We start from the raw sequence: 24,557 nt of genomic DNA, 5'->3' as shown, positions 1-24,557 counted from the left end.
CAAATTCCAAACAAGGTACTAGGTAGGTAAAATGGCAAGAGTATCCCAGGTACACTTAAAGTAGCACTTTCGTGCCGTTTTGATACCATAATGTGGACCACTACCTGTGCAAAGATTTAGGGAAGAGAAAACCCCATCTACAGCCATCCAGTGCTGTTGATGTAGTGGAGGAGAGAAAAGGGATCTAGGCTGAAGAATTTCCTCAAGCCATCCCCAAAATCCACGCTAAGGAATCTCACAGCTTCTGCAATAGGGGTTGTACGGAATTCCAAGCTTCTCCGCATGAGTACCGATCAACCAGAGACCAGTGAACACCGCAATGAGTGTGGAAATTGCATGGCGGAGAATTCCCATCACCTTAAGCGTTCTATTTCTATCGTATTGGGACCATAGTGTTTCCGAAATACCCCACGATGAGACAGACCTCCATCTGTCTTGCGCTTTTTCTAGAAAGAAATTGTGTAGTTTCCCTTTAACAACGGACAAAGGCAGAGAGGGACAGCTGAAACCAGTTCTGTCGACCCCTTCCTGGCAAGCTCATCGGCAATTTCATTTCCCTCTATATTCCTGTGCCCAAGAATCCAGAGAAGGGAAATGTTTCCTGCCAGTTCGAGATGTTTGAGTTCCTCCTTACAGGAGTTCACCAGAAGAATTGAAAAACGCTGCTCGTTTCCAGCAGTTTAAAGGAGACCGAAATGCTGGCTGATTTAGAGAAAACCCCCGCTTACACCCCAGATTCCATCTTGGATCCGTCAGTGAAAACAGAGGTACCTATATACGTACCGACTCTCCCCTCCTTCCAAGCGCAGCAGTGGGACATGTTCTACAAGCACAAGTAATGCCCACACATGCAGTTCTCTGCACTCTCTCTAGTTTAGTGGTGTTGTAGCCCTTCTGAAGAGTTAGGCAAAAACTAGGCAACCATACGTCAAAATTGACAGAACCACTAAGTTGTACATCCAAAGTGCGACACGTGTCTTGAGACCCCATTTTTTGCCGGACATAGATTTACAGGCGTAGAAGGCTATATGGCCTTCTTAACTCGATTTTCTATGTGCAGCTTCCAGTGGTGCTTTGAGTAAAGTATTACACCAAGATACCTTACTTCCGATGCGAGTGGCACTGGTTGTTTAGTCTTGGAAGCTTAAAAGGCGGAGGCTTGTATTTTCTGGTGAATAGCATCAACTCCGTTTTGTCAGAGTTGACTCTGAGACCACAACTGGCAGCCCAACTACTGAATGTAGCCTTCCTTCCAAAATTTCAGCCATTACTGATGGGAAGGGTCCGGAGACTTTTACGACCAAGTCATCGGCATATGCTACCACCTTTACTCCTCCCCTGTTTAAGCGAGTTAAAGCTTCATCAATAGCTACTAGCCAAAGGAGAGGCGAGAAGACGCCGCCCTGTGACGAAAAAATTCCAAAAAGGAAATACACAAAAATAATGTACCTTAAAAGATTAAAAGTGAAGCCGAAATAAAGCATCGGAGCCATATATAAATATACAAATTATGTTCTTCAATAATACAAGTGCCAGATCCAATTTATATGCTTGTGCTTACAATATTCTTTACATCACTTCACAAGTGAACTAAGTTCTAAAACAAAGTTCGTAGTTGGAAGGCATATCTACTACTGATTTAACGACTCATGCGATTGCACTTGTAGATATGCATAATAGGCAAATGAGTGCCACTCCAAATGTGCCTACAAATATGCAACGAATACTGAAAATTGTGCTTGGAGGTGTATTGACTGCATTGCAATTTGACAAATTATGAGCACCTTACCAATTTCGAGACAACTTTTTATTTCACTGAAATCAATTCTGTATACTAAAAAGCCACACATACCAATGAGTGTATTTCTGGCTACTCAAAAAGGTGCTCTCGTACAATATCCGTATGCAAGTGTGCTCGAAAATCCAATACAATTTTTCGATGGTTCTCTTTAAAATTTCCAACACCTACTGCTTTGCCTCATTGGTAATCGTTGTAAAAGTACATTTCATTGGCAAGGAACTTTTACATATTGTCAATTGCATTGCTACTAAGAAATCACAACGACGAGTAAAGGGCAACTGTGTACAGGCATGCAGAAAAGTCTACATACGGCTAGGTGTAAATTTGTTTTGAACAAATGAAAAAATTAAGAAAATGCGTAGCATTAAACTGAATTTGTAGTTAATTGTATTGGAGTTTTTTTAGATATGTAAGTTAGCAATTGAAACCGCCTCAATTGTCTGCTTAATTCATTTTATCAAGATATATTAAGTATAAGTATAAGTATAAGTATAAGTATAAGTATAAGTATAAGTATAAGTATAAGTATAAGTATAAGTATAAGTATAAGTATAAGTATAAGTATAAGTATAATTATAAGTATAAGTATAAGTATAAGTATAAGTATAAGTATAAGTATAAGTATAAGTATAAGTATAAGTATAAGTATAAGTATAAGTATAAGTATAAGTATAAGTATAAGTATAAGTATAAGTATAAGTATAAGTATAAGTATAAGTATAAGTATAAGTATAAGTATAAGTATAAGTATAAGTATAAGTATAAGTATAAGTATAAGTATAAGTATAAGTATAAGTATAAGTATAAGTATAAGTATAAGTATAAGTATAAGTATAAGTATAAGTATAAGTATAAGTATAAGTATAAGTATAAGTATAAGTATAAGTATAAGTATAAGTATAAGTATAAGTATAAGTATAAGTATAAGTATAAGTATAAGTATAAGTATAAGTATAAGTATAAGTATAAGTATAAGTATAAGTATAAGTATAAGTATAAGTATAAGTATAAGTATAAGTATAAGTATAAGTATAAGTATAAGTATAAGTATAAGTATAAGTATAAGTATAAGTATAAGTATAAGTATAAGTATAAGTATAAGTATAAGTATAAGTATAAGTATAAGTATAAGTATAAGTATAAGTATAAGTATAAGTATAGCAATTATCCGGCAAATGGCTTAAAATCAGATCCAATACCTATTACAACGGGTATTCGACAAGGCAACAATCCAAGGCCAATACTGTTTAAATTTTATTATGCATGCGATTATCGAGAAAGAACGAGAAGCAGCTCTTGGATAGATTGGGCAGGAAAAATATTAAAATAATATGCTGAACCGAGCTTCAGCGACTTCTGTTCGAGTTTGAAATATCGGCTGGCAAATTGAATATGGAAATCTCAGCTGAAAAAAAACCAAATCTATGGCCATATCCAGATACCAGTGACAAGCAACAACTATTGAAACGCTTTCACTTAGAGTTATCACCTCAAATAAAATAACCCTTTTTATCCCATATTCCCACAGAAAGCGCAAAATTACCCTCCACTGTCGCTGGTAAACAGAAAGCAGATCTTCACCAGTGACCTTCGGCGCATAAAAATAAAAATATGTATTTGACCCCAATGTGAAGTGCGCTCTTATGTACGGTTACGAAACCTGGAACCTTGCAGCCTCTGACCTCCAAATGCTGCAAGTTTTTACCAATCACTGTCTCCGCAAAATATTGAGACTTTTCTAGCCCGACACGATTTCAAACACAGATCAGTGGAATCGTTATAACCAGACATTAGTACGCCTGAAAATCTAGAAAAGGAAATGGAGCTGGCTCGGGCACGTATTAGGAAAAGATCAAACCGCCATCACTCGCAGCGCAATCGACTGCAACCCTCATGGCATCCGTCGCAGAGACAGACCAACACTGACCTGGTGACAGAATCCGGAAGCTGAAATATTCTAAACCAACAAAACCTGGAGCGAAATCAAGAGGTCGGCGCATGGCAGGGGGAAATGGAGGAAGCCTAACGCGACCCTTTTCTCACCCGGGGAGCCATATGACCATTTATGTATATATATATGTATATATATTTGCACATCTTTCTATACATAGATTAAGTTAGGTTTGGCAGCCACATCGCGCATAGGAACAGCGATGCCACTTAGGCCACGAAATGGGTCCGTTGTGAGCCACAGAGACTGGACTAGATTTCTCCTTCCAGATTAAACCATCCCGAGCTTTTGACAAAGCGTAAAAGGTTGTTGATACACAAGGTGTGAAGATTATTTATATTTATTAAGAAGTAGAATCTTAAATATCAGTTCTTGCTTCTGGCTAGAGCCGGGCATATGCAAAAAAGGTGTTGAATTGTTTCCAAGTCCTCCTCATTTCTGCAGCTACGACAGAAATCATGCGTATAAACGCATAATCTCTTTCCATGAATTCCTATGAGACAATGTCCTGTGAGGGCCCCTACTAAGGTTCTAATTTGACACCATTTTTGATTTACATAACTAATTAGTGCGTCCATAACAAGAAGCTTACAAGTTGCGAGAGGTACCTCCATAAAATTACTTATGTTTGGCATGCAGGTACCTTTTCTTGCAAGTTGGTCAGCCCTACAGTTGCCTGGTATATCTCTGTGGCCTGGAAACCAGTATAAGATAATACGATATAGTTTGGCTACCGCATTAAAAGATTAGCGACAATGTAAGTTATTCCTTGGTGTTATTTGGAATGCATCCAGGGCCCGAAAGGCAAGTTGGCTGCCTTATAGAATGCAGATATCTGCTGATCATATTCTCTTTATCTCTAACAATTTTAAGGCTTCATGAGTAGCATTTATTTCCGTTTGAAAAACACTACAGTGATCTGATGGTTTAAAGGATTCACTGATAAAAAGCTCTTCGTAATATGACCCTACACAGGTGTCCATTTTAGATCCGTCCGTGTAGATCTTAACGGGTGTGTTGGGTGATGGATCTTCTTCAAGCCATTCCAGTCTAGAAGGGATTTTCACTAGGAAATTCCTTTCAAAGCTGAAAATGGGAGAGTGATAATCACAGTCACTGGGTATATCCGTATAATATTACGTTTCCACCAAAAGCAAACACCGTGTTTGCAGGAGTTGTGTTTGGGAGAACTGTCAACTGTTTCCACCGAAAGTTTGGGAGAAACTGTGTTTGAACTGTCTTTTGTTGACATTGTGAAATAAGAATTATAAAAATTGATAAAATTATAAAATGGTACATAAAATTCAATTTGTTATGTTGATTTTATCATTTTATTTTAAAATAATTGATAGTGAGTTGGTCACATATTATTTAAAAAAAAGGTTAAGGGAAAATAAAATAATTTAAAGCGTTGCTGCCAATTTAATGCGTTCGCAAAGTGTATGGTCTTTGGTATGGTAAACAGATTTATGATACATTATTTGTGTATAATGTACATGTATATTTTAGGAACATTCCAGTACCTTTTGGGAAGTAGACTGCCAGAGTAATGGGGACAAGTTTTTCAAAAATAATTTCCGAATGGAAAGATCCTGCTTTGAAAAATTGTGCAGCAAACTTGAAAAAATAGCCAAAAGAAAAACGAACTATCGAAACCCGATTTCACTAAAAAAGCGCGTGGCAATTGCTCTGTATGCACTAGGATCTTCTAGTGAATACAGATCAATTGGACATTTGTTTAGAGTAGGCAAAGCAACTGTTTGCAAAATACTCATCGAGTTTTGCAATGAAGTAGGGACATCTTTGGCTCCAATATATTTGAAAAATTTTCCACTGACAAGGGCGCAAATTGAGAATGGAGTCGCAGATTTTAATGCAATGGGCTATCCACAATGTATTGGAGCAATAGGTAGGTTTATAAGTAATGCGATAAAAATAACGTTTAATCAAAAGCATCTTTATTATACAGATGGATGTCATATTGAAATTCATCCAAGAAAGGAAGAAGCCATTGATTACTACAATTACAAAGGGTGGTATTCCGTAGTACTATTGGCTTTGGTAGACGCAAAATATAGATTTGCTTATATACATTGCGGCAGTCCTGGAAGATGCAATGACTCCGGAATTTTTGAAAAATCATCGCTAAAGCGCGAGTTGCAAAGTTGTGCACTTCTTGATGAATTGAGCTTGCTGCATGGATCCACAAAAATACCAGTCCATATTATAGGGGACTCTGCTTTTCGTCTCTCTCAGCATTTAATGAAGCCATATCCTACAGAGAGTCCAATTGGTTTAAATCTGAAAAACAACTTTTCACCAGAACAATAAAATTTGTAATACATAATTTTATAAAATAACATTTTATTCATTTTTGAAAAAAGATAGTAGTAGGCACTTAGTGCAACTTTAAAAGGCACAATTCATTAAAAATTAAATATCATTTCACATATTAATTTTTAAGCAGAAAAAAACTGCAGGCATTCAAGGTCAATCTCTATTTAGCACATTACTACCGCCTTGATTTAAAAACTTGGTAAACTTGGTATCTTTTCTTTATTGAAAATAATTTGTTTATATCGTTAATCTGGAAAAAGCGAATTTAATTATGCATAGACTCATGGATACGAACTTTAAATCAGACGGCAGACTATTATCCTTTTAAATTTGGTGTTCATCTGGTTGCCCGATTGGCCACTTGATCCTGCTTCCACTCTTATGATACAATTTTCTAGAATTCGTGATCTGAGCATCCATTGACAGTGTATGAACCATATTGTAAAAAAAATCGCCACAACTGCTCGTACACATATGTAGCGTATAAAAATAATTACTCTTATTTTCATATTAATTAGCTTTTTTAATTTTTACTCATTATTAATGTCTTATTTTATTATGTTTATTCTTTTGGTTCCATTTCTTCCATATGAAACTATGTCATTCCTAAATGGTTAGCAAACAATAATTATGCTTTTATGTCTAGAATGAAACATAAAAATTGTCGCTTCTTATTGCTCGTTACATGACATACCATACCATATATCTCTTCATTTATTGTATAATCATTTGGCTTTTGAAGAATGCCACAATCTCTGTGCAAAGCGCAATGGTATGCCCATTTTAAGCAGCTGTGAGTGGCCATTCAATTTGAGATTTGGTCTGTAATGTAACACTGCCTCCCAGCAAATTTCACTTAATAATGGTATGGTCATCCACATTGCACCGTCGTATACGTTTTTCATCATATTCAATACCACCGAATATGTACATACAACCATTTTGACTGTGCGCTGCGGCATGGAAGTACAAAGCTTTTGGTAGAGAGGCTGTTTTTATAAGTGTCCATTTCTGAGTGTAAAATTTAATCTCCATATATCTGAAAAATATACTCGATCGGCCTGCAAATGGAAAAGGGATATCCAACTTCAAATATAATTTAATAATACTAAATTTAATTATTACGCACCTGCAAGCCTCCCGTAATGAATGCTTCGACCTCACCATTCGATTTCGTGTGCTGTACGCAGGAAAAGCACTTTCGTGGGTTTGGATATCCGGAATTTTGTCGCTCGATTGTTAGATTTGTTTGTGATGTTCGATCGGGTAATGTGACGAAATATTACCATCGGTTTGTAATTAAATTAAATGCAGGGATGCGTTGTAAATCATACACTAAATTCGATGTACCACCACCCAGCACATATATGTATTGCCCATCGTAGACAACTTCGTGACGATAACGACCCTCTGGATCTTCGCGTATATCTGGACGACAGATATATACGCATTCCCACACTCGTGTGCGCAAATTTAAGCGATGCACTTCACAAGAGTAATCATAGCCAGTTGTTCCCCCAACAGTATATAAATAATGTTCGTGTAAAACTATTCCCGGCCCATATTGCGGAATTGGCGCATCACCAGTAGCCTCTATTCGCTTAACACTCGGTTTTTTACCTGTTGTTTGATATATATAACAGTCGTTTGAGCAAGATTCACCAAATGGATAGCCGGTGCGTCAATCAAATGTCATATTGACAAATTGCAATCATTGTTGCCATGTTTCGATAAGAATGCAATAATAAATGAGGAAAATGAGCAACATTGCCACCACTTAATAATTAAATTAGACGCAAACCCAACAAAACACGCTTTGAAAAGTGGGTTTAGGTATGGAGTTGTGTTTCAATTTTGTATGGGATTTGACAGGTGTTTTGTTTCGTGTTTGCGCTAAGAACACGATAGCGGCAGAGAACCCAAACTCCGGCTGCGGTGGAAACTTAGTATAAGAGTCTAAGATGGTTGAATTTCCATGTGTGATAGTTTTCCATTGAGAACTCGCTCTAAGCCTTAAAGCGTAACAGCCTGCTGAGAATTTACAGAAGAGATCTAAGGGTGGTAGATGTAGCATGATGTGCAAAGCCGTGGATGGCGTGGTTTTCATGACGCCATACACATATTGCTAATTCCGCTATACACAATTTTTTAGCAAATCTTAATAAAACGATTTTTCGTTTGTTTGTTCTACTTTCTTCAACATATTTATATATTCGTTTTGATTAATTTTCTGACACACAAATTTAAAATCCGTTATTCCTTATGTTCCAATGTTTGTCTTACATTGGCCTATTGAAAAATTCCTGCTGAAATTTGGGTTATTTTCAAAAGATATCTGCATATCATTTCGGTTCATAATTCCTCTGTATTCTCAGTTATGACTCCTATTTTCCATCCATTTCTTTAAAGCTCAGCGCATGTAACGTAAGTATATTTCAAATTTACAAAACTTCCGCATAGAGTTTTCTGAACGACTGTACGTTGTGGCCGCCTTTGCTCTTACAGAAATTTGCTTGGTGCCTCACATTGCTTGGGCACAAGTTTGTTGGCCTGCTTTGTGCGTTTTTGCATTAAAGTGAGTTATGGGAATTGATTCCAACTTCATCGTGCCATTTTACTTCGATTCACTTCCATTCGCTTCAATTTAGCTTCACTCAGTGTGTTTTAGTTCAATTTGATGCCTTTCACTGCCATTCAGCAAACAGAGTATGAAGGAGTAAAATCTTTTTGTGCGCACACACACACACTTACATATACATGCATAAGCATACAAACAGGCACACGATGGCGCATGCAAACGATGGCTGATGGCTTTCACCTTCAGTCCGACTTACTTCTTTCACTTTTACTCAGTTGCCTATTAAATTGGTTGTGTTGAATTGGATTTTGAAAATTGCTGATATGCATTTAGTTTATGTTTCTAATCAGCGTTGTATTACTTTGGAGATTTGGTACGCAATTATGGTCACTGAAGTGATTGCCACACTCAATGCCATGAAGAAGCAACTACCAGCATTGATGTTTGTGCAAGGATAAAAGTGTAGCAGATTGTAAGTTAGGTAAGTACGAGTATTGGCTATGGTCTTTATATGATGAGTTGATAACCACAGTTATTATTGTCTGGCTAGATGAAAAGGGTGCGTGAGGAGGTTAGAAAATAAAATAAATAAATAATTGACGCGCACATTTCTGTTAGGTGTTTGGCCGAGGTCCTCCTCCTATTTGTGGCGTGCGTCTTGATGTTATTCCACAAATGGAGGGACCTAAATTTCTACTCCGACTCCTACTCTTTTCCGACTCCGCATGGCATGTATTTTTTATGAGTAGCTTTTTCATGGCGGAAATACACTTGGAGGTTTGCCATTGCCTATCGAGGGGCGACCGCTATTAGAAAAAATTGTTTCTAATATTTGATATTCATGCACGGAGACTTGAACCTACGCACTCCCAAATTATAGTTATGTACCAGCCAAATCAGCTACGACACTCAAGTACCACTCTACTTTGTAATACCTGAAAATTTGGTTGTAGGGTTCCCGTAACTTTTCGAGTAGGGTGGTTTTCAAAAAATGACAAGAAAAATTTTTAATAAATAAATACTTTTTTCCGAAAAATTAAAAAAACATATTTGATGTAATGTTTTATTTTAGTGGAACAATCACTTTTCGAACACATACAAAAGTTTTTGTTTTGGGAAAAGGATTTTAGGTATTTGTTCAAAATGTTGAGAAAATCTTTTTTCCTGTCATTTTTAATTTTTTTCATATATATTTTTAACTTTTTGATTAATAGCTGAAGCTGTACCCGGTAATCTCTGAAATTTTCATAGTAAGGTTCCCACAACTTTTCGAGTAGGATGGTTTTTAAAAATGACAAAGAAAAATTTGTTTTCCAAAATTTTTTAAAAAACAAATGCAATTTTTTTCAAAGAAATAAAAGAAACATATATTTAATATTTTATTCAGGCTGTGTGAGTATGTTTCGGACATATAAACATTCGTTTTTTATTTTGGGAAAAAATTTAATTTTTGCCAACTTTTAAAAAACTATTTTTTGTTGTCATTTTTAATGTTTTCCATATTTTTCTTTATCTTTTTGATTAAAAGCTGAAACTGTACCCGGTAATCTCTGAAAATTTCATAGTAAGGTTCCACTACTTTTCGAGTGGGGTGTTTTTTTTAAAAAAAAAACATAAACATTTTTTTTTGTTTTGGGAAAAAATTTTATTTTGTTGCCAACTTTTAAAAAACTATTTTTTGTTTTTTTAATTTTTTCCATATTTTTCTTTTATCTTTTTAACGAATAGCTGAAACTCTACTCGGTTATCTCTGAAAATTTCATAATAAAGTTCCCATAACTTTTCTAGTGGGATGTTTTTTAAAAATGACAAAAAAATATTTTTTTTTCAAAATTTTTTAATAAAAAAACGCAATTTTTTTTTAATTAAAAGATGCATTTTTTTAATATTTTATTTGAGTGGTGCGAGTAGGTAGACATAGAAACAATTTTATGTTTTCTTGGGAAGAAAATTTTAATTTTTGTTCTAACTTTTGAAAAGATATTTTTTGTTGTAATTTTACATGTTTTTTCAAATTTTTTTTCATCTTTTTGATTAATAGTTGATACTTTAGTTGGTAATCCCAGAAAATTTCATAGTTCGTGATTGCCACAACTTATCGAGTGGGGTCTTTTTTAAATACGACAAAAATAATAAAAACCATTTTTTACACAAAATTAAAAAAAAATGTATTTTATATTTTATCTGTGTGTGGCGAGTATTTTTTAAATATATGAAATTTTTTTTTCTGGAAATAGAATTTTAGTTTGTGTTCAAACTTTTAAGAACATTTTTTTTGTTGTAATTTTTGTTTTGTTTCAGATTTTCTTCTTATTTTTTATTAATTGCTGAGACTGTGCTCGGTAATTTCAGAAAATTTTTTGTCCAAAACAAAATATTTCAAAAAAGAAATAAAATATTTTCCAATTTCCATTTTTTTTCTGAAAAAATAAAATATTTTTAAAGCAAATTTTTTTCCAAAAATTTCTTCGACAAAGTTTTGTTTTTAGTTAAATTTAAAATGTTTTTTTTTTAAATTTTTTTTTTAAATGTTTTATCTTTTATTTATTAACAAAGGAAAGTTGCCCAAAATTTTTTGACAAAAATATAAAATTTTGTTTTTAAGAATTTTTTTTGGTTAAATCTCAAATCAACTATTTTTCGAAAAAAAATTATTATTTTTTCCTTCAAAAAGCAAACTAGTTTTTCTAAAAAAATTGTTTATTTAATTAAATTTCAAATAATTTTTCGCCGAAAAAAAGTCTTTTAATATATTAGCTTTTGTTTTTAAATAAATTTTGAATAATTTTGTTTTTCCAAACAAATTTTTTTATGGCTCTAAAATATTTTTTTCTACAAAAAAATAGTGTTTTGGAAATATAATAGAATTTTAGTTTTTGTTGAAACTTGTGAGAAAATTGTTTTTTGTTGTGAGTTTTGTTTTGTTTCTGATTTTCTTCTATTTTTTTATTAGTAGCTAAGGCTGTACTCGGTAATTTCAGAAAATTTGTTTGCAGAACTAATAAAATATTCCAAGAAAAGAAATTACATTTTTTTCCAATTTCCAATTTCTTTTTTCGACAAATAAAATAACTTTTCAAAACAATTAAACCTTTTCCCAAAAAATTTGTTCAACAATATTTTGTTTTTTATAAATTTAACCCTCTGAAACTGACGTGGTACATAACAGACACATTCCGTTCTTTTATAACCAGATGTTCTCGAATTTTTAGTAGCTTCTTATTAGGTTCTCTTGAGTACGTTAGTGTATAAAAGGCAGTTGAAGAAAAATCAGAGGATACACTCTTCCAAGAGAAGTTCATCTGGAACTTTTAAAAGTCGTGACGAGCAGATACCACAATGGTTGGAGGGAGAAACCGAGCATGAGTTCAGCGATTTTGATGACGAAGGCACTGACCTCAATTTTCAGCCAGAAATTGAACTTTTATAAAACGATGAAGTTTCAAATGATGAAGCAGATGAAGAACTTATTGTTTCAAGTGAAGTCAGGTCCAGCGCTGAACAACAACGTACTTACAATCAGGAAATGGATGCTGACACAAACCAGTTATGATAGCAGATTACAACCATACCAAAGGAGGAGTCGACGAAGTTGACAAAAAATGTTCGATATATTCTAGCACCCGTAAAACTCGTCGTTGGCCTATGTCAGTTCTCCAAAGGCTAATAGATATGATTGGCATTAATAGCTTTGTTTTGTATCAAATGTGTTCAGACAGTGATGATAAAATGAGAAGAAAAACTTTTTTACTCAATCTGGCATGAGAATTGGCGTTAGATCACATGAAATTTCAGGTGTATAATGAAAGATTACCAAGAGAACCAAGAATGACGATAAACAGGGTTCTCGGTAAAGATCTTCCCCTTCCCCCACCAACCATTCGATCTAACTCATCGAGTGGAAGAAAACTTTGCACTATATGTCCGCCAAAAATAAAAAGAGTAACTAGATATTGTTGCTGGAATTTCTTAAAGTCAATTTGCCTCGAATGCTCTAAGCTACTTTCTGGGACCAGCCAACAAAATTTGTAACTTTTTATTACACGATTCATATGATCTCTTTTTACTAGACTATTAAGCTTAAGCTTAATATAGAATGCAAAAATTCTTTTTAATGAATGAATGGAATATTGTGGTTTTTAAATACATAACTTTTGGAGGACGAATTTTTAACTAACTTTCAACATGAAATCATTTCTAACTTAACCACTGAATTTATCGTTTTTCTTAATATATCGTTGAGTTTGAGTTTAAACAAAAGTAAATGTAAAACATTTGTTAAAAAAAAAATTATTTGAACAAATTTTTTTTATCCCAATATATTTCACTTAAAAAAAATTTTCAACAAAATTTTCAAGATTTAATTAATCTGAAAATTTAATAATTCTTTTTATTCTTAAAATTTCTTTGATATACTCGTACATCTTATTGTACTAAAGCACAGAAATAAAATAATCCTCAAAAAAAATTTACGACAATGTCCCGTGTACATATACTTGGATCACTTGACGAGTATGTAATTTTTCCGATCAGATAAACTTTGAACTTTGAACAGAAACCACAATTTTTGCGGCATTTGCTCCAGCACCTTTAATGTTGAACAAATTAGAACAGAGGAATACGAAATGAAGAAAGATTTCTAAAGATATTTTCTTTTAGCAATTGACTGAGTGACCTGAAGGACGATAGTGTTAAAGAAAGAAATGCTTTTCAATTATAATCTGAAAACTCTAAACTGAAATTGGGTTCAACCTTTGTGACTAACCCTGTGCACAAAAGCACATCTTATGCCTGGTCTGTCGTGTCATTTTTCATGCTGTTCATGTTGCAGTTGGTAATTACAAACTATACTCAACGTACATACACACACACATCTATGCATGCCGGTGTCTTTGTTGTTTTTTTTTTTTTTTTGTTTTCTACGAAATAAAACTATTAGTTTATACTTTTTGCCCGAGTACAACTTTTCCCATTTATTACATGAATAGTTACGCATATTTTGTTTGCCCAACCATTTACCAATAATTTGTGGAATATCGTTGTGTAAGCCTTCGTATTTATATATTATTTTTGTGGAATCGCTCGTTCATTTCCATTGAGATTATAATTGTTTTTTCAAAACTCCTAAATACGTTTTGGGATTATTTTGATCTATGGAAATGGGAAAACAAATTTTAATGGATAAAATTTACAATCGTTGCTAACTACACAATTTTTCATTTTGATTACTAAGCAAAATATTCCATTGTGCTGATAAATTCTGTGTGTAGTTATGCAAATAATTGTAAAAGGAATAAATGGAAGAAGAAGAGAATACAGAATTTAAAAATATATGTAGAAGGTGAAATGTAAGCCTGAGTAACTAAATGCAGCAAAATTAAGGTAAAAATAAAATAAAGTATTTTAGTGGGGTGAAGTCTACTTTGAGGCTAATTGCCAAGAGACTCTTGCGTGCTCTCATTATCACTTTGATATTTTAATAGCAGCTTATTGTATAAGTAAATAAAAATATATGTGTATGTGTGTGCATACAAGTATATCGCCCCCTAATGCCAGAAAAATGAATGTGCAACTTTTTCAACTTTGAGTTAATAGGTTGACTTGATTTACCTTTGGGCGTTCTATGTTATGCGAAAATGCTGAATATCAGGGCACAAAAAAAAATATTTTTTTCTATAAAATATAAAAGCCTCTTTATTTTACGTGTGCATTAACCTTTCGGACATGGATTTCCAACATTTCCAATTTTATACTTACATGTTTCTGGCCTAAGTAAGACGATTTATTATTTTGGTTTTTTTAGCTGCATGAGAACTATCGATATCGATAACTATGGTTTGACAGCTGGGAATGGCCAAATGTGTTGACATTTCTATTCAGTAAGATTTGGCAAGTCATCATGAATCGATCAAGGCCAGTACAGTGCTTTCAAACTATGAAAATTTACTATGAAAAACCCAAATCTGTTTGCGAAATTTAGAGAACAAAATGTTGAAGAAGACGCCGAAATTTCGACTCGTCGTCATTCACAACTTGTTGACTTTCGTCTTTCAACAACTTGGAGAATTTCACATTACATTTACACATTTTTTCAGATTGGCCTCATTTAGATTTATTATTCTGATTTATTTGAGAAAGTAGTCAAGAATTAGACTTATCCAATGGATCTTGTAGCTCATACAGAGTTTAATTGAAACGTAATAAGCCTTCCCGCGCGGAGCGTCTGCCAAGCGATCAACCGAATCGGCTGGTGGGGGAAAATGATCGTTGCACCTTCCCCTTCCACTAGCAACCGGTCTCAGTTTGCTGGTACCAGCGGTGCAGTCAACATCGCTCCGCGTGTGAAAGCTGTTTTAAAAGTGTGTTAGGATTTTGCAGTGGCGAAAATGCAGCGATCGTTGGAGCAACATTACTCGATCAAATTTTTCGTAAAGCTAAACAAAACAAGTAGCGAAACCATTGGGCTACTCAAGGAGGCTTACGGGGACCAACCTCTGCCCAGTGCCCAGGTAAAACGGTGGCACAAGTCGTTCAAGGAAGGCCGGGAGGACGTCGAAGACGAACAGCGATCTGGAAGGCCTTCGACGACGCACCTCTGCATTGGCCAAGATGGGGGTTCAGGTGCTTCCTTACCCTCCCTAAAGCCCAGACCTGTCCCCTCCAGACTTCTTCTTGTTCCCACGCCTGAAAAGAAAGCTGAATGGGAGGCATTTCGACTCCATCGAGGCGATCCAAAAAACTGTGACAGCCGAATTGAACGCGATTCCGGCGGATGAGTTTAAAAAATGTTCCCCGCAGTGGAAGGGCCGCTACCAGCGGTGTACTGAGTCTCAAGGGTCCTATTTTGAAGAATATTAGTTGTATAAGCCAAAAGGTTTAATAAAACTGCTAAAAAAAGTAAGGCTCATTACTTTTCAATCAAACCCAGTAGGTGGCAAATTATATACCACCAAGGACATGTAGAAGGTGAGAATTGAATTTCTATACAGACGATTCCAAACTAGACGATAGGGTTGGCTATGGAGTATTTTTGAAGGAATTTGGAGTGGAACTATTCGTTTAACTACCAGACTACTGCAATGTCTACAAGGCAGAAGTTCTAGCTATAAAAGAAGTGGCTACATATCTCAATACACGTGCCGTAACAAAAACTAGTAGAAATATATTCTCGGATAGCCAGGCGTTCATTAAATCAAGGAAAGCGGCTACACTAAGATCAAAGGTTACACAGGAATGCCGGGCAGCCCCAAATGTCAGCCTTTTTTGTGTCCCGGGCACAGAAATATTCAGGGAAATTGAAAAGCCTATGAGCTAGCCAGGAAAGGCACTAATCTTCAACTGCTTAATGAACTACTTAGTACTATACCAAGGATGCCTATGGTCACGAGCAAGCTAATAATTAAAAAAACATTATCCAAAAAGCCAATAGGGCATGGCGATGAAGGCACATAGGCATAGTTAGTCACATAGGCCAATGAATAAGAAAAAGACAAAGGAATTGTTTAACATTTCAAGAGATGATATCTCGAAGGTCGTGGCTTGTGTCACCGGTCATTGGCTATTTATTTTTTTTATTTATATAAAATTAGCTTACAACATAAATCTTATAAGCTATTTTAAGTTGGGAGCTATAGCAGCGAGGCCTTAAGCTCGATAATTTTATATACATATGCATACTTCCATTCTTAAACTTAGTAGGTACAATTTTATTTTAAATCTTATGGTAAAGATTGGTTCTTTTGAGGAATTTTGTTATTAGGGATATTGACTCAGGAGAAGGGACTGAGAGGTGTGAAATTGGGTTTGTGTTAGTGAATATTTGTTCTCTACAGGTAGCATACAGGGGGCAACTCAGTAGAAGATGAGTTACTGTGACTAAGATGTCTGTGTTGCAAGTACAATATAATGGGTTTGTGTTATTCATAAGATGGCCATGTGTTATTTTCGTGTGTCCTAACCTAAGGCGTTCGAATTTTATAATGTCTAGTCGTGAAGGTTTTTTATTAGTTTTTTGTTTTGGCTATTTAGCAGGCATTCCTTGAAGCTAGAAGTTTTCTCTCATGAATATTTTAGAAGTTGTAGAGATGAGGAAAAGGAAGAAACAGTGGAGTCACTGTCAAGTCTTAGCTAAAATCAAAGCAACTTTTCTAGGTAAATGTTTGTCCAATTCTCTTGCGGAACTATCTGGCGTGCAGATTAAACCAATCCTCCACTACATACATAAGAGCCAGAAAACGGTTCGACGAAGAAAAATAAACGAGGTTCCCGTATCGCATAAGAAGTGTTCCCCTCAATACTAGGTCATTACCCTCTAACATCTATCTCATAACCTTCTCTATGTTAGCGTCCCTGAACTCAGTAGCAGCGCAAACAAACTGTTTACGGCTCCTTCGCAGTTAACAATGTCTCTGATGTCTGACAAAGCTGAGACTTTGTGGCAAACCTGGCTGTCAATATGAGGAGTTACAGACATACTAGATGAAATGCTTTCTAGTATATAAAATGTGGAGATTTTTTGCGACTTTTATTTCTACTGGAACGATACTCTAGTGATTTATTTTTAATTTGCTGGTACCCATTTTAGAAAAGTTAGGTTCCAAGAGACATTTCGATGCTCAAAAATGAGCAGCCTGTCCAAGGCGACGCTTGAATACTGCGACCATTCAAAAAAGTGGGAATTAAAACTGCTCCGAATCATTAAATCACTTACTGTCCCTCCAATTTGAACCTATAATAGCTATGAAAGCTATAATTTACCTCGATACATTTTTTAGAATTTGAACTATGTAAAACTTTACATCAAATAGGAGGTGTGGCTATTAATTATCGAAACTAATGCTGAAGCAAATAATGGAGAAGACGCATGCAGCCACCAAATGTCAGCTACCGCTAATTGTTTATAGTGAAGCCGTTCTTTCGAGGCACTTTTGTATATTCTTTGCCTCCGTTCGCATTAGAGATGCTTTCCGCTTCGCCAAAAAATGTTAAGAGTTCCAAAATGTTAAAGTAAAAAATTGTTGTGAAATTTCAGATAAAATTTCGAAGCTCTGCTACTGAAACTTATAATTTATTGAGAGGTGTGTATGACTCTGAGTGCTTAACAGTTTTCATGATGATCAAGCAGACAATGAATAATATTTACGACTGAGTCACCCTTCAACTTCAAAAAGGATGACAATACCGCATTGTATTGGCTTGGGGAATAAGTTCATAGCGTTTTTATATTTCCTTTTATTTTACAACGATTTGTTTGCTGTTTGCCAAAGGATAAGTAATCATTCGATAGAACTCCTATGATTACAATTTTAATTGTATTTTTGGTGAATAGGCGAAAAAAATGAACTGCAATCATAAAAGGATTCTCCTTCATTCAATGGAATTTACCGAAAAATTGGAAGTCTGTGTGCCTTACGAGCTCAACGAAAAGAACAAAGAAAGTCGCCTTCAAATTGCTTATCAGAATCTCGCCCGCTATCGAACCACACGCAGTTATAAACAGCGCTTTTTGTACCAAATCGTCGCGCGAGATGAAAAATGGTGCCCATACATCAATATGAAGCAAATAAAAGAGTGGGTGACTCTAGGAGATACGCCAAAACCGCGAAAATCAAGCCGGATCTTCATCCAAAGAAGATCATGATATGTGTTTGGTGGGACTGAGAGGGCATGGTGCACTAGGAAATGCTCGAAAATAATGCGCCGATCAACAAGGAGCTCTACATTGCCCAGCTACACCGCTATTCAACTGAAAAGGCCTGGTCGACGTGGTCAACGCAACACGAGGCCCCATGTTGCAGAAGTCGCTAAAGACGCATTCCATGAGCTCGACTCGGAGGTCGCTCAGCAGCCGCCGTATTCTCCGGACTCTGCCACGACCGATTACCATCTTTTTCGCTCCCTAACAAATCATAGCAAGAAGTTTCAAAAGATGTCTAATAGTCGTCTCACTTTACGATTATCCCAGTTTTAGACTATTCGCTTACTTTACCGAATCTGTGGTTGTAGTGTGACTTCTTTCTGTTTCTCAGAAGCCCTTTCACACAAATGACTAAAGTAATTGTGAAATTTGACGCTAGATTTTTAACCAAGTGCAACACCACAGTTTCATATCATCCGTTTAATTTGTCGAACCTTGCCGTGGTATGCTCTTTCAGTCCCATGGCTAAAGTACTTGGGAAACTATTAACATTTTTGACCAGTATTATATTTGTAAGGACTAGATTTTTAATTCGGTCTGCCGTATATATTTAAGTAAAGGGTTTTCCAATAAGAGGTGTTATTTTGATGTTCAAAGAAAAATGCTAAAATGGATGTTAATTTCACTATAAAGAGGAAGCTATGTCGTTAATAGTGGAAAATAACATCAGCCAAATGACCACCCCGACCACGCTTGCAGGACAATATCCCTTTCATGAAATTTCCATAACCGAATTGCAAAGTGGCTGCCCTATGTCCTCGATAGCCTCGCGAATTCCTTCTTTGAGGTCTTGAATCGGCCCTGTGCTGTACTACGCCAACAGGTGGTTAAATCACAAGATCTCGGTGGCCAATTGTGATCACCTCTTGGAGAGTTAACACGATCCGGAAACTTTTCCCGTAAAAGATAAATGGTTTCATTGCTTGTGAGGCACGTAGCGCCGCTTTGTTGAAAATAAACGTTGTCGAGATCAATGCCATCCAATTCCGGCCGTAAAATATCGTTAATCATCTCTCGATAGCGCAATCCTATTCAAAATAACACCTGTTATTGGAAAACCCTTTACATAACAATTTTCAAATATAAACACAAGTGATGCCCTTCAAAAGAAATACTCAAAACTTTTTAATTTTTTTTTTAATTTGAAGATTTGCTGAAATTGCTAAAGAGAAAGCGGCAGGCGTTCTAAAGGAGCTTGCAAAAGACGACTTTCAGAAGTATTTTTCGAACAATCCATGATTCAGATGGCGCGTTCTAAGGATAGAAAGGAGGTGTTTATTAGGCTGGGGCGGCAAAAAGGTAGTAAAGGTCCACGCCGTAAAACCGCCAAAATGGGGTTTTTAAGAAGGAGTCGTAGACGGAAGAAGAATAAAAAAAATTTTATGGTGGCTAAGTCCTTTAACATAAACTTTAAATCCAAAGGTGGACTTTTCGTAAGGTCCAGTCAAGTAAACATACCCACATAGCCAAAAAAATTAAGATGCGGCAGCTGGGTTTTCATGCATAATTATGTTATTGGATGTGTGTTAGACGTTATAGGATTTTTAAAGTTCTGGCGCACCATTTTTAAGAAACGTGTAAACATTCAGAATCTATAACTAAAATTTCAAAAGTCAAACCTGTCTTCTGGAGCATTGCGAACGGGAAGAAAAGGACTTTTCCAATTTATATTAGTATAGATTGGCGCTTACAACCTTTGCTGCTTGTTTGGACGAGCTCTCCCCCCAACTTTTGGTGTGCTTCTTGATGACCTGCAGTCTTTTGCTGCCTCCGAAAAGCAGATGGTTTTTCTTGAGGAGCTTTTTCACGGCAGAAATACTTTCGGAGATTGGCCATTAATGAAAAAACCTCCTTTCTGTCATTTTGGTGCCCGTAGTGGATTTTGAACCCGAGCACCGACCAATGGAAAATCGCGCGCAAACCCATTCAGCCAATGCAGCGGCATATAATTTTTAATTTTTCAATTAAAAGTCCTGTTAAAAAAGATGAAAAAATAGATAAAACAATCAAACGAATAAATTAGCAGAGAAGCAAGAAAATCCACAATTGACATTCACTTCAGCGATGTAGTCACGAAGAACTTTTCACCCGAAATAAAATCAGACTGTCTAGTTACTAAAATGACAGTTCATGACAGGCAATGCTTATCAAGTTATCAACTCTGTCATACACTGCGCTCGATGCGCAAAGGGCGAACTGCACCAGCACTGCGCTGTAGTTGTAGGCCGATACGAATATCAAAATATGGCATATGAATGATTGCCCATGGGCACGTGAACTTAATTAGTGTTAAGTACTTCACCGGAGCTGCCAGAGTAAATGTGCGAATGCAAATAAAAATTTCACTTTAAATTTTTAATGAATAAAACGTTTGCAGTCCGCCAAAATAGTCGAGATCGAATGCCGTGAATCGTATTTGCGAAACAATCGGTCGGTATGCATGCAGAGCACGCGTGTGCATGCGTGTGCACGCACATGCATATTTGTTGATGAAGGGATTTAATTTTTAACCGTAAATTAATTCATGGCTCATCCCTGACCGCGGCGACTGCACTGGTTTGTTGGCCAGTTGGCCAAAAGCAAAGCGCTTGCAAGGCTATTCGTTGGCACTTTCAGCAGAGTTAATGCCGTAAGTATTCATATGTGTACACATACAGGCATAAATGACGTTCATAGACTTATATACACACGCACACTAGGATGGTCCTTGCTTGTACGGAAAAAAAATGAAAAATGAATTGGAAATACTTAAATGTTCGGCTCTTAGGGAATTAGTACCAAAAAGAATTTTCAAAAAATCGATTTTCTAAATAATAAAAATTCTTACATAAACTTTTGTAGAATTTTCGAAAACGTTTGATCAGAAAAGGTATGCAGGTCAAAAGTACCTCAAATACTCAGGACGTAAATTTGGTTTATTGAACGCATTTTTCTCGAAACAACGACAAGCTCAACTTGATCGACATGATTCTGAAAAACCTATTGGTCCGACTAAGCTAAAATTGTTATTAATAATCCTGCATATACAGGGTGAACGATATGAAGTGTTACCTATTTAAAACACCCTAACTTTTTTGTGTGAAATTAGTTTTAATTGATGTCAAAGACAAAATTGTTCAAAAATGATTACAATTTTAACATACATATATTCACTTTAGCTCGATATGACCACCTTTTGCCTTGACAATAGTCTTCAAACGGTCAAAAAATAAGTTGCATCCTGCACGAATGTGATCTTGAGGTATTTTGGCCCATTCTCGTATAATCCCTTTTTTCAGCGCATCCATACTGGCATATTTTTTAGTCCTCGCTTTGCTCTCCAAAATGGACCAGATGGAATAGTCCATTGGATTTGCGTCTGGCGAATTCGAAAGCCATTGTGTGGACGAAATGAAGTGTGATTTTTTAACCATTCTTGGTTCACACGAGCTTTATGAGACGGTGCCGAGTCCTGTTGGAACGTCCATGGTCTACGACCGAAATGTTTGCGTGGCCACGGCTCTAAAGCGGCTTGTGAAACATTTTCCCGATAATAAGTCGCATTCCCATTGACACCAGGCTCGATAAAAATGAATGGAGAGCGTCCATCAGCGGTCACTGCGGCCCAAACCATTACTTGGGATGGGAAATTGCTTCCAGTGGCCATACGTAGGCTCAAATTCTCGTATGAGCGTTCGGTCAAGTAAACACGATCGTTGTGAGTGTTTTGAATTGCTCAATTGGGAAATTTTTTTCATCAGAAAACACAATGTTAGGAAATTCGCCACGTTCTTGCAAGCGCAACATCTCCTTTGCTCTTTCGCACCGAACATTTTTTTGCTGTGGTGAAAGATCGTGTGCTTTTTGGAACGTGTAAGCCTTGACCCTGAGCTCATTTTTCGATATGCGTCGATTATTTCTTGCAATATTTTCAGTTATTTGGCCATTTTTCTTCCACGTGGATTTCGTTCAAGTCGAGCCTTCACTTGCCGAACCATTTCTGGCGAGTTTGCGGTTTGGTTTGGTCCACTTCCATAGCGTTTTGCAATGCTACCAGTATCATTGTAACGTTTTATAGTGCGATACAGAAACATTTTATTCACTTTGAGGGGACTGAGCTCACGAACAATGGCTGGTTGTGATTTTCCAGCCCTTTATATATTTAGTCCGCCATATGGAATTTATTATTGTTCAGATTTCACTCATCGTAGTTCATGTCAAACGGTTTGTCCCTATTTACACATAACTAGGTTTTCTTTTTTGTTTTTCCTTCAGACCCTGCAAGCTTGCGAGATTATGACCCCTGTTGTTAAGATTACCTAATTTTCTTCGCTCGAAATTCCACTCTTGTAAGGTCGTTTGAAAAACTTCTTCAAGGATGTAGCTAATGGGGCCAATGATTTACCAAAGTTAACTTCGAATACTGCTTTGACTAGGAACTTGCTAACATGATGGTGTCATAGAAAGAAAAGTAAATTGCGCTCTAATATTTTGTTCAAGCAGGAATACAGCGCCGTTATAAACTTCAGTGTTAGCAGTTCTTATATCAAGTTATATCAAGTTTCCAATAATTCATCGATTTGCACAAAGAATTTAATGTTTCTGTAGTAAGGATGCACTTCTTTAAGATTTTTGAATTTCGGGATCCCGTTGTTACAATCCCAATATCTCGGGACTAGTCCCGGGATTTGGATATACATTATGTGAAACAATTTTAGTCGAAAAAATGTATCAAAAATGCATCTTCTACCATAAAATACAAAGTTGTTGTTGTTTTTGTTGTTGTAGTGGCTGAGTACTCCTGCTAAAATATTCGTAATTAGCGACTAGCGCCGTTTTACTACCACTGTTCTCGTGTGATGATGTCTTTTTTTTATCTCTACGTCTGAGATTTCATTGATTTGCTGTAAGAAGAGCTTGCCGAAAGAGCGAAGTCTTGCTCTAGTTAGACCTGGACAATCGCATAGATAGTGCAAGAGACTTTCCTTCACCCCTTCCCCCTCACAGCTTCTGCAGATGGTATTGAAAGGAAGGTTAAGGCTGGCTGCGTGATCCCCTACTTTCCAGTGACCTGTAAGGGTCGCAGTTATACGTGAAATGTTAGGCCGAGAGCATCCCCACAGGTAATTCGTCCTCTGGATGTTGTACGACGGCCATGTTTTTCTTGTAGTACTACACGTATTTATTTGCTTCCACCTTCTTTCTGCTGAAGCATAGTAGTGCGAAGCAATGGATGCTTTTATTGTGCTAAAAGGGCTGGGAACCGCCACCACCTCTCTTATGTCTAGTACCGAACCTTTTCTTGCTGGCATAGTCAGAAAGTCGAATTGACTGAGATAGGTTGAGCGGCTACGAATGGAAGCCAGCTCCCACACCAAATTTCATCTTAGCACCGTCAGTGTAGATTTCAATATCGTATCTTCAAATCATCTTCCCTTTGCCCCATTCGGCTCTCGGTGGAAAACGTACCGTAAAGCCTTTCTTGAAGTTTAGGTCGGGGACTGTGTAGTCTGATCTGTTTTTGAGTAGCGAGGGTCCCTGTAGGAGGATCTTACTGTGACCGTACGACCTTGTTGTCCAGCTTCCTATGTCTCTGAGTCTCACCGCGCTGCAAGTAGCTATTGTTTTAATGTGTAGATGTAATGGTAGCAGATAAGTTAGTACGCTTCAGTAGGACTGGTGCTAAGCGCTCCTGTGGTTAAGATGCACGTTGTTCTTTGTATGTGGTTCAGCTTTCTTTTCTGTTGCAGGCCACCAGACTAGTGCCACATATGTTAGTATTGGCCTTACAATGGTTGTGTAGGACTAATTGGATAGTTTTGGCTGATACCCCATTTTTCACCCAACATTCTCTTATACGTGTTAAGTGTTATATTCGCTTTCTTTACCCTGTACTCTAAGTGGGACCTCCTGCTGAGTTTGGGATCTAAGATGACAACTAAGTATTTTGACTGTTGGGTGAGCATAAGACTAACGCCATTTCATTTTAGGAGATTAAAGTTTGGTATCTTGGTTCTTTTACTGAATAGCATCAGTTCGGTTTTGCTCGGGCTTACACTTAAACCACAATCTGTGGCCCAATTGCTGAGTAATCCCAGAGCTCCTTCCATAATCTCACTGATTGTGGTTGGAAACATTCCTGACACCATAAGCACTATGTCATCCGCACACGCCACTGTTTTAATTCCCTTTCGGTTATTGTTGACAACCAATA

Source organism: Anastrepha obliqua, chromosome 1, assembly GCF_027943255.1.
Source record: "Anastrepha obliqua isolate idAnaObli1 chromosome 1, idAnaObli1_1.0, whole genome shotgun sequence".
NCBI classification, from domain to species: Eukaryota; Metazoa; Arthropoda; class Insecta; order Diptera; family Tephritidae; genus Anastrepha; species Anastrepha obliqua.
Note: the sequence above shows the minus strand (reverse complement) of the source record.